This window comes from Peromyscus leucopus, chromosome 14, assembly GCF_004664715.2.
Source record: "Peromyscus leucopus breed LL Stock chromosome 14, UCI_PerLeu_2.1, whole genome shotgun sequence".
Taxonomy (NCBI): Eukaryota; Metazoa; Chordata; class Mammalia; order Rodentia; family Cricetidae; genus Peromyscus; species Peromyscus leucopus.
In genome coordinates, this window is record NC_051075.1 from 7775328 (window position 1) to 7791433 (window position 16106).

At 38.6% G+C, this 16106-nt stretch overlaps 1 protein-coding gene across 5 annotated transcripts in view; it reads left to right on the forward strand.

The window, feature by feature from the left end:
- The window catches only part of Dgkb (diacylglycerol kinase beta), a 717548-nt gene that overhangs the window by 610063 nt on the left and 91379 nt on the right, over window positions 1-16106 (forward strand). The window lies entirely within an intron of this gene.

The following is a 16106-nucleotide window of genomic DNA, read 5'->3' on the forward strand; positions in this document are numbered from 1 at the left end:
ATTTCCATAACACTTGTTGCCGTTGGAGAACCACAGCCGCGCCTGCCTCCGTGCCTGCCATCGCCAGGCTCCTCGCTCCCAGCCCTTTCCCCCTCCAGCCATTTTTGTTCCCTTCCACTCAGGCACATTTGAACTGATTAAATGTTCTTGAATTATGCAGGGAAAGTACAGGGCCAGTGGCAGGGAGTCCTGTGACACGTCCCCCTAATTTCAGTCATCTTTAAATACTGTTGGCCAGCTTTGAAATCCTCCACCGATAAATCAAAGTTTACTCAATCCAGACGAATTACTAATGCTTACTTTAAAATTCTATATTGTCTTAACAAGAACAATCAACAGTATTCTTCAAAATTCCTCTACCAAGCAGGATTACCCCCACATTTAACACGGGAAGTCTTCCTATACTGGTTGTTTATTAAAATTCTAGATAAATGGTATTATAAATATTTCTGGATTCTGAAGGCATGGGTGTCAAGTAGTATTTACACTACATCTTTTCATAAAAGAAATCCCATTACTATTTGGTGTGTTAATGGTTACTGTTCATCATTGTTTGGTTACTCCATTCTGAGACACCTACCAATAAAGAATGAACACAGAGCCCATTACCTAATGTATCTCTGTGTTGAAACTCAAATGCAAATTTGATTCTGTATCATTTGATCTTTTCTAAACTATTATTTGTTTAGCTAATGTGCAAAATATAGAGTTTCATTGTGTCAAGCTAGAAAAATATTTCATCTGTGTTTAGTTGAAGGTGAAGTAGCAAGTGACGTTAAGAGTCTAGGTAATTGAAATAAATCCTGGGTCTATTATGAATAACTCTCATTACTGAATGACAAGAGATACACCCAGAAAAGGCAAAACAAAGCTACATAATCACAGGCCATGCTTAGCATTCCCTCATGTTTTTCTTATATTTTAATCACAAGGCTTTACTTTGCCCACAGTGCTTGTTTTAAATATATTTGATTTTTTTTTCTTCAGTATAAGTCATTTCACTAACCACTAACTTCAACGTGTCTCCCAACATCTTCATGGCTCTCATTTACTGTCAACAGAACAAGTAACTCTTTGAAGAATACAACAGGTGATTTCATTCTTCCACTTTATTTTTTTAAAGTTCCATGACTAATTAAAATATCAGTATACCTTAGAAATTTTAAAATATCAAAACCAGAATATGATAATGGATATTATATTATATTATTATTATATTATATGACACACATTCTACACATTCTATAGAGGAAAGCATATCATAGTATTTAGAGGGAAAATACATAAATATTAAGAAAGAAGAAACACTGAAAATGACTTTAAAATGTAATCAAAGCTTTAGGAGGGGAGAAATATAAAAGCAACAAGACATACAAACACAGAAAAATAAATACTCAACACCAGTAGTTCCAGAAAAGGAGAACAACAGAGATTGATGAGTTCAGAAGTCAGCTTAGGAAGTCCGAAAATAGACACATTAAGCACAAAATGAGAAAAAAAGGAGTAAAATTTCATTAAATAGAAAAAAAAATGGAGAGTCAGCATGATGGCTCAGTGACGAAATCTCTTACTTCCTGCCTCACAATCTGAGTTCGATTTCGGAACCCACAAGAAGAGGAGAATCGACTCCCATAAGCACTGTCTGACCCCCAAGCGTGCGTGTCTGGGCCTGTGTGCACCTCCTCCCTAAATGAATGGGAAATACAAACCTTTAAGAAAACAAAATGAATAAACCTCTGCCAAGATTTGTGAATGATTAATGAGTGGGGGGAAGCTATGAAAATTTTATCAAAAGGAGATAAAACTACAGAGCTGTCTAAAACTTGACCAAAGTCAAGAAAACAGAACTGAAGCAGAGGAAGTCAGTGTTGCACACAGTAGGACAGCAGAGTCAATAAAAAGTCAAGAAAACAGAACTGAAGCAGAGGAAGTCAGTGTTGCACACAGTAGGACAGCAGAGTCAATAAAAAGAAGTGTGGAGTGGGCACAGTACCACTCCAGGTGTGCAGATGTCTCGGCAGGGATGTTATTTTTCTGTTGACTAATTCTCATGTTTGCTACAGAGTGAGCATTATCGAATAATCTCCACATATACCTCCTATTTTACAGTTTTCTAAAAAGATCTAAAAAATCTTTATTCTTTTATCTTTCTTCCCACTTAATTAGGGGCCAAGGGAGCTGCTTTGAGTAGAGTGAAATACTGTTAATTGAATTCAGTGTCATGGTCTTTATCACCATAAGAGTATACTGTATTGACTTTGCTGATTGCATTATGTGTAGTAGCAATAGGAGGGTGATTAATATTAAAATGTTTTAATCATTAAGATGCTGCTAATTAAATTATTTTATTTTTGCCAAGTCTTAAAATGGAGATGCTTTAATTTTTTGTTTGCAAGTTGTATCTGTCTTTTGAAGTTTATTGCTTATAAACAATTGTAGGCCAGCCAATGTTAAAAGAAAGCTAAATTAATTGGCTTTGTCACCACATCTCAAGTTATCCTTCATATCTACCTTTTCTGTCATAACCTTCTTTCTTTCCAGAGCTCATTGTTTACCTGGAAACTGGTGTGTTTTTAATGTTCTTCAATGAAACAAATATAGGTCTTCCTTCATCATGTGTTGGCTAACCTAACAAGTATAAATGTTAAGCCTGGTGAGATCACATGACATTGTTCACTCTAGGGAAATCACTGTTCGTTTTGAATATCCACAATAAAAATGCTTTCTGAGATACTGGTCAAAAGAGTATGACAGAGTCATAAAAGGAAACGCTATCTCAATCAGCTTCTATTTGTATTTTTCTTGCTTTGGGGATCAACCAGACCCCACATTGTAGTGGCTGCTCTGGAGGCAAAGCTGGGAAAACAAACACAAAGACAATTGTGAGTCTTAAGAGACTTTTTAAATATTAAGAATAGCTCAAAATGATAACTCAAATCTATAAAGCACTTTGGTGTTGCTCAGAAACCAAGCAGAACTTTCTTGTATAGCACTATGACAATTTAAAATAAATGAAGTGTGATTATAAAACCAATTATGAGTAAACTGAGGTTTAGTTTCTGAGTAATCTCAATAGTATATTTTTGTGTTGAAATTGAAATTCAAATCTGATTCCACATTCCCTTATAGCTAGAGTTTTTCTGCCTTGCCCATAGTTAGGACAAATCTTTGTCACCCGCCAGTCCCACAGCTGCTCAGACCCAACCAAGTAAACACAGAGACTTATATTGCTTACAAACTGTATGGCCATGTCAGGCTTCTTGCTAACTGTTCTTATAGCTTAAATTAATCCATTTCCATAAACCTATACCTTGCCTCGTGGCTCGTGGCTTACCAGCATCTTCACAGGATGCTTGTCCTGGTGGTGGTTGGCAGTGACTCCTTCTGCCTTCCTGTTCTTTTTTTTCTCCTCTCTGTTAGTCCTGCCTATACTTCCTGCCTAGCCACTGGCCAATCAGTGTTTTATTTATTGACCAATCAGAGCAACACATTTGCCATACAGAACATCCCACACCATTCCCTGGCCCTTCTTTTATTATAACTTTACACATACGAATAACAAGTTTCATTGCGACATTACAGTATGTGCATATCTTTTTACTTTGCTGTTACCTGTGCTCCTTCATTGCTGTGTCTTCCTCTGGTCCTTTTAGAATAGCAGTTTTCGTCTCCATTGAGGCTGATGACCATCCTCTATTATTAAGATCAAAGCAATAGAGTCTTGTGTCCAGTCCAGTAATTCACCAGCTGCTTGTGTATTTCCATATTCTCGACAAATAGCTCCGTACCTCCAACGAGGCTGGACTGAAAGCAGAGAGAGCCTCCTTAGAATAATCTGAAATCAGTTTTGGGACACAGTATCACATCTTCAACTCCAATCTATATTCTTCCTTCTTCATAACCTCAGATAAGTTGTTTTGCCTCTAGACATCTATTTTCCATTTGTATTCATCCTCATAAGTTTACTTAAATGAAAATGAAGTTCACATAGTTTTGATTCTAAGTAACAATGTTTGCAAATTGTTTAACAGTTGCAATAGAAAATAACTCAAAAGCTTTTTGCTCTTAGCCTTCACAAACTAGACAAGCATCCTTTGTTTTTGTAACATAGCTACCATTTGTCTTAATGAGATCCTATTCATATGTTTATAGCTGACTGTGACCATCATTGGTTTTTAAATCAAAGGTACACATTTTTATACAGTGTATTTATAAGATCAATGGCCAAGGATGTATCTAATGAAGGGATAATGCCCAATAATTGTGCTCCACTTCAGAAGGTGACTAATAGAATTGAGCATCTCTTTTTCCTTGTGTAATTGGAAAATGAGAGGAAGGAAGACAAAGAATCTTGAAAAAAAGCTGAGTCATGAATACTATAGTTAAATGACATCCCCAGAGTAGATGCATACTTCCAGAAGATAACAAATGATGAGGAAAGCATTTCAATATCCAAGCAGAGCACATCTTAACCAAGGTATTTAAAGTTCTCATTATTTATAACAATATTCAAAAAAGTAATTCAGTTGGATGTCAGAGAGATTTCAGATAGAGCACTAATAACAGAGAGGTGAGAAGTGGTAGGTATTTGGGGTGTTAATAATCATTTATTAGGATTAGTCACTAGGTGTCTCAAGGCAATGTTGGACGATGCAGAGATAATGTTGAGACAGACAGGGGAAGATGCAGCCAGAACAATCAAGAGACTTCTTGAGTGAGCTCAGCAAGATGGCACAATCGGAAGCCTTAGCATTTAGTTCTTCATAGAAAAAACAGTTCTAATAATCATCTGCATATAAGTCTACTCTCTTCACGAGTGTAGAGAAATCCAGATGACAGTTTACAATAATGAGGAAGAACATAGAAAAGAAATGATTCACTGAAAAGGACAGGAAGCACATTATTTACTACCCAAATATTCCCTTCTTATAGTTTATCCAGCATGTCATGGGGTGATGTCCTCTCTGCACATAGAAGAAGAATATAAGCAGTACACAACTTTTCGTGGACCCTGGAAACAGACCTAATTCAGTAAAATGTGGCCCCAGGCAAGCTCACACACATCAACATTCCAAGACAGCTTTAATGGACAAACCATGGGCCTACTCCTGTGTTAGAGGATCCCACAGACCCAGATTCCAGGTTCACTGCTATCATCAGTATTGTCAAGCTTGCGTCTGTGAACCCAACTACCTGGTAGATTATAATGGATCAGTTACGAGGCTGCCCACTCACTGACCTAGGGCAGTAGGTAATTCTGTTGAGCACCTACTCTGGCACCATTTACTGGCTAGTTGGTTTATTCAAAATCTGTGAGAGGGTTAATGTGAGGAAATTTTTTTTTCTTGACAAAGTGTCTATAAAGTAGATGAGATATGGCATCTTCAAATGATAGCGCATGAAAACAAGATTTCAACCATCATAACACATCAGCGAAATGTGATACAATCATAGTAAGATCATAGACAGGTAACTAATCCTAAAGAAACCAACATGGCTAAATTGCCTGGAAAAAAAAGTTCAAATATTCATCTTTTTATTTTATTTTTTATATGTGGATGTTTTGCTTGCATGGATGCCCATGTTCCATTGCCCAAGAAGCCAGAAGAGGGTGTCAGATCTCCTAGAACTGGAGTTACATATGGTTGTGAGCAGCTATGTAAATGCTGGGAATTAAGCCCAGGTTCTCTAGAATAGCAGTCAGTGTTATTAATTACTGAGCCATCTCTCCAGCCCTCAAATCTTAAAGAAACTCAGTGAACAAGAGTTCAACAAAAGAATTGATTAACCAGAAGAAAAAAGTCAGTGACTTCAAAGAATGATTATCTGTGGGAGAAAGAAATAATAATACAATGAGAAAAACCTGTAAGGCTTATCGAACCATATCACACAAAACAAAAACATATCAGGAGAGTTTAATAAAGAAATAGAGCAAGAAAAGGACATGTCAAAAAAACACAATGGCAGAAAACTTCCCAAACAGTAAAACTTCCCATGAAGCCCAAAGGTTCACAAATAAATTATACCCTAAAAAAATCTCTACTGGCTGGGCAGTGGTGGTGCACACCTTTAATCCCAGCACTCAGTAAGGCAGAGGCAGTGGGATCTCTGTGATTTCGAAGCCAACCTGATCTACAGAGTGAGTTCCAGGAAAGCCAGAGCTACATAGAGAAACTCTGTCTTAAAACAATAACAACAACAAAAATCTCCACAGAATGGCATTAAAAATAACGTCAAAGCAACAATAGAGAAGTAAATTATTTCAGACTAGAGAATCCCCGAAGATAATCCATAGATTCATCAATAGCAACTTTTTGGGCTGAGAGAGAGAGAGACAGATAATACATTTAAAAAGTCTTGAAAGGAAGATTTTCCAGTCAAAAATATAGCAACCAGCAACATTGTTCTTCAAAAAGGAGAAGAAAAGATAAAGACTTCTCTACAAACAAAAGCTGAGGGAATTGATTGCCACATGGTCTGCCATGTGAGAAATGCTAAGCAGAGTTACTTAAAGCTTATAAGCGTACTAACAACTAATAAAACACAACATACGAGAGTACAAAGAACACCAGTGGAAAAATAAGAATGCAGTTAAATTTGACACAGAGAAGAGGTTGCTATTCAGAATATCTCCAAAAACTTAACAACAAGGAAACAAATAAATGACTTTTTAAAGGGATATAAAAAGTAAAAGGAAGAGAATTGTGCCATGTATGAATAAGCCAAGCATAGAAACAAAAATGATGCTGGATCTTGCTTGTTTGTGGCATTCAAAATGACCTAATATCTAAAATTAGAAACTAGAAAGGTTCATGCCAATTGCTAGGAGATGGGGGAAGGGTAGAATGTTAATCCAACAGTGATTCAGATTCAGAATGAAAAAGTTCTAAAAATCATTGTAGGCTACAAGCACTACAGAATAAATAACAACTTACAGAAATATAATTAATGGGAGTATCAGAGATTTAAAATTTTCTAAGAAAATAGCTTGCTTATATTCATAGGATGTACAAAGATTATACTATGAGAAAGACATGTTAACTAACTGTGAAATCATCTTATAATGCATATGCATGTACAAATACATACACATAGACACATTAAAATGCCATGCAATGCAACCTAAGTACACACAATGTTTATTCCCTAGGTATACTTCAATAAAGAAGTGGGGAGGACAACTTAAAGGATTAATTTCTGAACCACATCTCCTAAGTTATCTCGAATTCCTCTGTTGAAAAGGAAATAAAAATAACTTCAAACTTTATTGAATGTGTTTTTTGCAACTTGTTACATGGTGGATGAAAGGTGAATTACAACATTCGAAACCCAGAAGATGGCTTTAGTCATTTCAACACAGTCCTAGGGATTGGTTCAATGATTGAAGAGGTGGGTTTGTATGTATACGTTGATGTCATCTTGCTTGGATTCCATTTACCAGCTATGTGTCACTCCAGCACCTTAGTATCATTTACCATCAAAGGCATTTACTTTAAAACACCTAACACATGGTTATAAGAAGCACTTAAAGCAACATCTTGCAACTAATCCTCATTTAATAAATACTGGCCTTTATACTGAGCTATTATTTTATAAAATATACTGATATGTAAAATCTATTCAGACAGAATTATATACCAATCCCTAGACTGACGGAAGTTCATGCATTGCAGAAAACAAGTTTAAGAAGTGTTGCCTGAAAAGCATTTTTACATCAAGAAAGTAAATTATACACAGAATTCTAGGTTTACCTCTGCCATCTTGTTTTCTCTTTTTCCCAGCAGTGTATATTGTAGATAAGCATGCTTCCCATGTTTCTATATTTGTTACTTTTCTGTTGTGGTGATAAAACACCATGACCACTTACAGAAAGGAGAGCTTATTTGGGCTTATTGATCGAGGGGATATGAGTCCATCATAATAGAGAGGCATGGGAGCAAGCAGGCATTGAGATAGTAGCAGAAAGCCAAGAGTTCATACTCTCAAGCACAGCAGGAAGCAGAAGAGAGTCAACTGGAAGTAGAGGGAGGCTATGAACTCTAAAAGCCCACCTCCAGTTATGTGTACTTCCTCCGGCTAGAGCACACCTAAACCTTACTAAATATCACCACCAAAAGGGACCAAAATATTCTAATGTCTGAGCCCAGAGGTGGGCATTTCTCTTTTAAACTATCGCAATTTCTATGTCAGTATTCCTGTTTAATCTATGGCATTCAAGGTCATATCTTCCTTGCCTGACATAACTGCTCAATAATCCTAATTAGAGTTTAGGACTTCAACAAAATTCTCTACAGAACATTTACTTTAGTGTCCAATATTCACAGTATATGGACATGTTGATAGGTCTATAAATATATAGACATATGTGCATTGCTCTAGTAAAAGTAAATCTGAAGACTGAAGTACTTTCAGATTTGAGGAGATGCTTTCATATTCTCCCCAAGAATTCCTTTTTCATTGAAAAAATTGTCCATATATGTCTCTTTTTCCATCTGAGGTGTAAAATGTATAATCAATGAGTATCCTGTTATAACCACTGTGACTGGACCTTGATGACCATCTTAGTCCACTTAGGGTTCAATAAAAATACTAGTGATTTTGTAGCTACTAAGTAAGAGTTCATCACTGTTTGATTTCCTAACTCATCTTTGCTCTTTTCCTTGAAATGCTACAAGGGACGGGACAGTTCTCTTTTATAAAGACTCTAATTCCACTCAAGAGGACTCCATGCTTACAATGTATTTAGTTACATGTATTTAGTTGGGGACAAGCAAGCATTTGGTCAAGACCAGTAGCACTATGCTAAACCATTTTCAAAAAAATGAATAATGAGAACTTTTGATGGTAACAGTAGTTGTAAACTCAATTTACTGCAACCTTCCATTCATTTTCCAAGGCTTCATCTATGTTCTTTCTCCACTTTATGTCTTCTCAATCTTATCATTCTCTCTAGAGTCTCTTTCTTTTGCTTATATGATAATGAGCACCTGGAATGATAAAATTCTCTCTCCCATAACACTCTATTCATATGTAGGAGAAAAATATTCCTATGGAAATTTAAAGGATTTAATCTCTTTGTATAGATAAGTTAGACCAATGAGAAATAGCAAAGATGTCTCAAGAAAATAGTTGCTATGACTATTTTTAGTTTTCAAATTACAATATTAGTTGTAGAAAATTAGCTTGTATGAAATCCTTTGTGTTTTGTCTCATTTGGTTTTAAGCAGCTTTGCTATGTCACCCATACTGACCTGAAATGCACCACCTCTAATATCAGGCTCCTTGGGACCTGGAATCCTAGATGTATGTCACCATATTAGGTTGATAATCATTTCAGTTAAGGATGGACAATTTTCTGAACTCACTCAGTGTGGTGGTATGAATTAAGTTCTCAGACATACTGGGAAAATAACAATATTAAGAAGAGAATTTTTTTATTTATAATAAATTGAGTGGAATATTTTGTTTCTGAGTAAAATGTTCGAAAAACAGTCTGCTTTGCCAATGATTCAAAAGACATTCTTGAACACATTTGCTTTAGAGCAACAGTTCTCAACCTTCCTAGTGCTGTGGCCCTTTAATATAGTTATTCATGTTGTACTGACCACCAACCATAAAATTACTTTCATTGCTGCTTCATAACTACAATTTTGCTACTATTATGAATCATAATGTAAATATCTTTGTTTTCTGATGGCTGTTAGTGACCCCTGTGAAAGGCTTATTCACAGGTTGAGAAAACAACCAATAGTCCTAGCCAGTATAAAGCCTACAAATAACAAAGACTAGTCCAACTAGATATGCCCAGGGTAATAGTGTGAAACTTTTATTTTGGTGACAACCAATAGTTAGACTTACTATCAGCTCAATAAAAGGGTATTTATGCCTGGTCCTGTAAACCTAGCCAACTAACTATGGTTGGATAGGTCATAGACCCTAGGGAAGAATCCACTATTGCCACTTTGCTAAATAGTATCGCTCCCAAGTGTTCTAAATATCGACTCTTGTACTCAAAGATAAGTGAAGCTCTCACCCCTCGTCAGGAAGTTTCTTTGTGGTGCAGATAGGACTATTACAAAGATCCACAACTGATCAAAATGAAAAACATAGGTGACTGGTGGATGTCCAATCTCAGATGATACCTCTACAATGCTACCCCTACACCTAAGGCTCAGAGAAAAATCATGAGGCAGAGGACAGTGATGGTAAGAGCAAGGGAATCACAGTATTTGCTGTGGATAGTGTTTTGTCAAGATGGGGAGGAATATGTGCCCATGAAGTCTCAAAAATATGACTGCTGAAATAAGGCTTGCGTCATGACGACATTGGTTGACATGCCAGTGTGGATTGGGGTATTTACAAGGAAGGCCTCATCTATAAATAAAGAGCTTCAGGAAATCAGTGGCTGTTGAGTATTGGTGGAAATATTAAGGCAACTCCATGTAGTTAAAAGGGAGGTGTATTTCGTGGGGTAACTTACAAGTAAAGGGATAGGTAACAGGGTCCGGGAGAGGTGAAGCACAGTCTAGCAGTGTTCTCTGAAGAACTCTGCTCGATCTACATCCAGTACCCAGGATCCAGGAACCAAGAGAGCCAGCACATCCAGATCTCAGGTCTTAAGGACTCCTGTCTCAACCCCACATTGTAGGCATGACAGTTACCGAAAGCCTCAATGCGGGTAGTACTTCCAGGTCAAAGTTGGGACAGCTACCCACTACACTTGAGAAAGGAAGAATTAGTTTCCTCCAGGAACACATCCCTGATAGCTTATCCAATTTTGGGGTCAGCCCTAAGCATTTAGGAGCAAAACTAAATAGACTCAGAAGGTGTGTGTGTGTGTGTGTGTGTGTGTGTGTGTGTGTGTGTGTGTGTGTGTGTGTGTGTGTAGGTATGTAGGTATATGTTTCAAATAATAATTAAAGAAGAGGTTATGAGGTTGAGAGGGAGTAAAGGGGCACAGGGGGAATTGGAGGGGAACAGGGGGTTGAAATGATATAAATATAGTATACTGTATCAAAATCTCAAACAATTGTAAAAACTAAATGAAATCTCAAAGTTAGTGCCTTGCTATCCTCTGGCTCTAGGCATTCTAAACTGTCTCTGAATATCTCTCCTCACCAACAGCTCCGCCCCACCCTCTCCTTCTTAGACTTCCCTCCCCTGCGTAGGAACTGCAGGTTCTGCTTGGCTCTCTCTATCAACCAACTCCAGCTGGGTTAGGAGTCATGGGGACATAGCACTTCAGTGTCAACTCCGTTTCTGTCACTGTCACAGGCACTGGGCACAATGCTGGCAACATTTACACAAACTTAAAGCAATAAACAAATTTTCACTTAAAAGCCTCTTCAGTTCTACATTTCTTTTCCTGCCTCTCAAACTCTGAAGAAAGGTAAAGCATCTAAAGTCATTGTAGCTGAAATTGCCTGTAGAATTTTTTTTAACCTATTTACATTTAATTTCTAGGACCACTTTCTAAAGAATATCCCCTCTGTCCTATCCTTTCCATCTCCATTCTTCATTCTTTAACCTCTGCTAACTTTTGTGCATACACTTACCATTTACACAAAGTCCAAATCCCAAACATTTGCAGTATTTCAAGGAAACCCAGAAGGCTTCATGCACTTCCTTTAAAATAAAGTAAAATAAAAGCTTTCATATACTTGGCTGTGGCTCATATATATTAACTGCTGCTGACACTTCTATTGAATTTAGAAGCACTAGCATCATCTTCAGTTATTATTATTGACTTGGAGGTTAGGAAGGATATAGTTGAATTTAAGAACTATGACCCTGCTCTGGGGTCACCAATTAAATTTTATGACTTACCTTATGAAAAGCTAGAGTCAAAAGAGGGATAGAATAAGTTTTTCTCCCTCCAGGTTGCAATATAATTTATGAACAACTATGAGGATTTGCTCAAAGTATTGCCACAATGTAAGAGACTGCTTTGAAGGGCCTGGGCCGCAGTGCTGGGTGAAGTCTGACCTAGTTTCCTAAGAGAAGTGTGTCTCCCAGCTCTCTGCTCCTTCCCACACAGTGATCTGATTCTCAGGCACAGAAAGTAGTCAAGATATGTGAGCTTTCCTGTGAATGACATGCGCTGAGCCACAGTAGACGGGGAATTACCTCTCACCTTGCAGAAAGTCGCTCTTGAGGTTACCTTCAAGACAATGTAAGGACAGGTGCCCTCCTGCTTCCTTGCCATTAAGTCTTTCTCTCTAACTGATTTATCCATCCAACACACACTCTGCTCCAGTAACTCAAAGAGACCACCCTCCACTGGAGGAGATCAAGATTGGCTGCTGTGGAGGAAAATTGCCAGCTGAAGGCAGGTCAGGGACTGAGGGAATCAGATGAAAACCTGTGGAGGTTTTGTACACATGAGATATCATCCGTCTAGCAAATAGGAACCAAATGATGCTCATTTGCTCCATTTGGGCCTCCTTATGATGATGTATTTAAATTACTGCAGGTCATCTCATATCCATTGAACCTAAGAGTAATTCACTGTAATGTGTTTTCTTTTATTAAACATTAACTCATAAGTATTTTAATATATTTAAAGACTGATGGTATTTCTCAATGTCTTTCCTATCACACTGTGTGTTTTATCTCTATGATTCTCCTCCCTTCTGTGATTTATGTGTTTTCCTGGTATATTCATATATTCCTGTGAGTCCAGGCAAATACATTTTACTTGTTTGTTTTAATTATTTTCCTACCTTCTCTGTTATAACAAGAAAACCTTTTTTAATTCAATTAAATAATGACTTTCTGACTTGTCATATTTCCTGTTCTCACATGCTCCTTTAAAGTCAACTTGTATGCTGAGAGTTTTGTGACTCACAGAAGTGTCATGCGATGCTATTCAAGGGTCCTTCACATACAAAGCTCTATGATTCGAATTCAGGGACATATATGCATATTTAACTTATGTAGATTCCTTCTTCACATGGTCAGAGTAGCTCAGAACTTTAATACCGTTTATAGAATTGTGGCTAAACATAAGGGACAGGTGACAGTCTTCACGTGGGGCTGGAGGGCTGGCTCAGCAGTTAAGAGCGCTGGCAGAGAACAGGAATGTGGTTCCCAGCATCCACATCTGGTGGTTCAAACGTGCCTTTAATTTCAGCTTGATACAATCCAAAGCCCTCTTCTAGCCTCTGAGGGTCCTGCACACAAGTTGTGTATATACCACATGCACGCACACACACATACACACACACACACACCATTTTTTAATGTTAAGTATGGGAAATCATGTTTGAAGTACTAAATAAAAATTATACTGGTGGCAACTTTATGTGGAAAATATTTATACTATATATCATATACAAATTCATATTATCATTTATGGCAATTGTGGTAATGAACTCAGGCTTTTTCGAATATTCCTAGAAAGAGGCTAGAAGAAAGTTCTATTCCTTTCATTAATGTTCAGAAAGGCTGTCTAGGTCAGAAGACAATCTAAGTGACTTCCAGAACAGTTCTAGATAGTACTCGAGTTTCTAAGTACTAGAGGACATCTGTGAGTCAGACAAAACCACAGAACTGAATGGAGAGTTAGGCTGTCTGTGACCAGAGCTATTTGAAAAGGTGGAGAGCCCCTCTCTAAAAGATGTGATTAGCTCTTAACTTCTACAGATTCTCTAAGCGGTACACATGAAAATTTCCAAAGACCTCCAAGGCCGCCTACGCAAGCATGAATTTGTCTAACCTTCACAGTATCTCGGCTTATTAAGTTAATGAAGAAGCACATTAAAGAGTAAGATGTCAGAGTGGGAAAGTAGCCTCCTGTAGCCAGTTGTTTTTTTCTCTCCTAACTGCTATTGGTAAACATGGGATGTAAATGGCAGAGGTTTGAGGCTTTTGGCTCAATGTCTCCTTTGGGGAGGAACTGTGGATAAGGAGGTTTTCCATACTGAGAAAGCCAGAAGAGAGAGGTAGCCTGTTTCTCCTTAGGAGTCACCATACACACCCTAGCGACACAGCCACAACTCCAATAAGGAAGCTGGAGTTCAGATTTGGAGAACCCTGGACGGCAGGACCAGAGTCAAATAATTTTACTGTTTGTCATTTGATGATAGCTTAGCAATTTTAAAGGTAACTTTCAAAATCACCATGTGTTTGGACCTGGGGAAGTAGATCAGCTGGAATCTGACTTAGATACTCAAACCCCGAGTGCTATTTTGCCTTCAGTACAGTGGCTGCACTTTAAACTACTAAAGGCCGTAGCCTGGGACAGGGAGGAAGTAGGATTCTGTTCCCTCCAGACAATGGCTCTCTTGCTGCTTCTAAAGGAAATCCTAACTAAATTTCTGTTGTTCTAATAAAACTAGAGATCCAAAAGCTAGGGTGAAAACATGCGAGCTCAGGGTTAGAGTGGCAACTGGCTAACTTCTCTCTTCGCTGGCATCCTGGAAGCCTCTCTCCTTCCACACAGCCCCAACTAAAAAACAAAAACAAGCTAAGCTCCTCCCTGCCACTTCCTGTCAACCTATTGCTAACCCCGCCTCTCTGAGCCCAGGTTAATTTTAAAGTAACGCAAATGTAACACATTTTTACCCAGTTAACAAAGGCTTACATAGTTAAGAAAGGCAGCAGAAACAAATGTAACACACCTTCACATAGTTAAAGTGATATTCCACAGCATAAACAAATGTAACACAGCTTTGAGCAGTTTAAATAATAATCCACAACATCCCAGTAAAAGAAAGCTGGTGCAGTGGCTCTGACGTCTAATACTAGCACCGGGGAGACAAAGACAGACAAGTCTTTGGACCCTTTGGCCGTCCAGCCTAGTCCACCTGGTGAGCTCCAAGCCTACACAGAATTTATCTCAAAATTAGAAGTGGATAGCACTGCAGAAGGACACCTGGACTTGCCTTCCGGCCTCCACAACAATGCACATGTACTTTCTTGTGCCTACCCACATATAAACACACATGCACACATATACAAACCATAATCATGCAATTGTTTAACATTAGGATTTTTTTATTTTAAAATTTAATTTCAATTTACATATCAGCCACGGATTCCCTTGTTCTCCTCCCTCCCCCTCCACCCCACCATCCCCTCAGCCCACCCCCCATTCCCATCTCCTCCAGGGCAAAGACTCCCCTGGGGATTGAGTTCAACCTGGCAGATTCAGCCCAGGCAGGTCCAGTCCCCTCCTCCCAGACTGAGCCAAGTGTCCCTGTATAAGCCCCAGGTTCCAAACAGCCAGCTCATGCACTGAGGACAGGTCCCAGTCCCACTGCCTAGATGCCTCCCAAACAGTTCAAGCTAATCAACTGTCTCACTTATCCAGAGGGCCTGATCCAGTTGGGGGCTCCTCAGCTAAAAGTTCATAGTTCATGTGTTTCCATTCATTTGGCTATTTGTCCCTGTGCTTTTTCCAACCTTGGTCTCAACAATTCTCGCTCATACAAACCCTCCTCTTTCTTGCCAATTGGACTCCTGGAGCTCCACCTGGGGCCTGGCCGTGGATCTCTGCACCCAGTTCCCTCAGTCATTGGATGGGGTTTCTAGCATGACAGTTAGGGTGTTTGGCCATCCTATCACCAGAGTAGGTCAATTCGGGCTTTCTCTCGACCATTGCCAGTAGTCTATTGTGGAGGTATCTTTGTGGATTTCTGTGGACCTCTCTAGCACTTTGCTTCTTCCTATTCTCATGTGGTCTTCATTTACCATGGTCTCCTATTCCTTGTTCTCCCTCTCTGTTCTTGATCCAGCTGGGATCTCGGGCTCCCCTAAGCTCTCTTTCCCTTGACCCTTGACCTTCATTATCCCCACTCACGTCCATGTTGTTCATGTAGATCTCATCCATTTCTCTGTCATTGGGCAATCCCTGAGTCTTTCTTGGGGTCCTGTTTTCTAGGTAGCCTCCTTGGAGTTGTGAGTAGGAGTCTAGTCATCTTTGTTTTACATCTAGTATCCTCCTATGAGTGAGTACATACCATCAATCAATGGGGCCTCTTGAAACTGAGAAGCTTTTGTAGAGCAAAGGATATGGTCAACAAGGCAAAGCAACATCCTACAGAATGGGAAAAGGTCTTCACCAACCCCACATCTGACAGAGGACTGATATCCTGTAGCTAGAG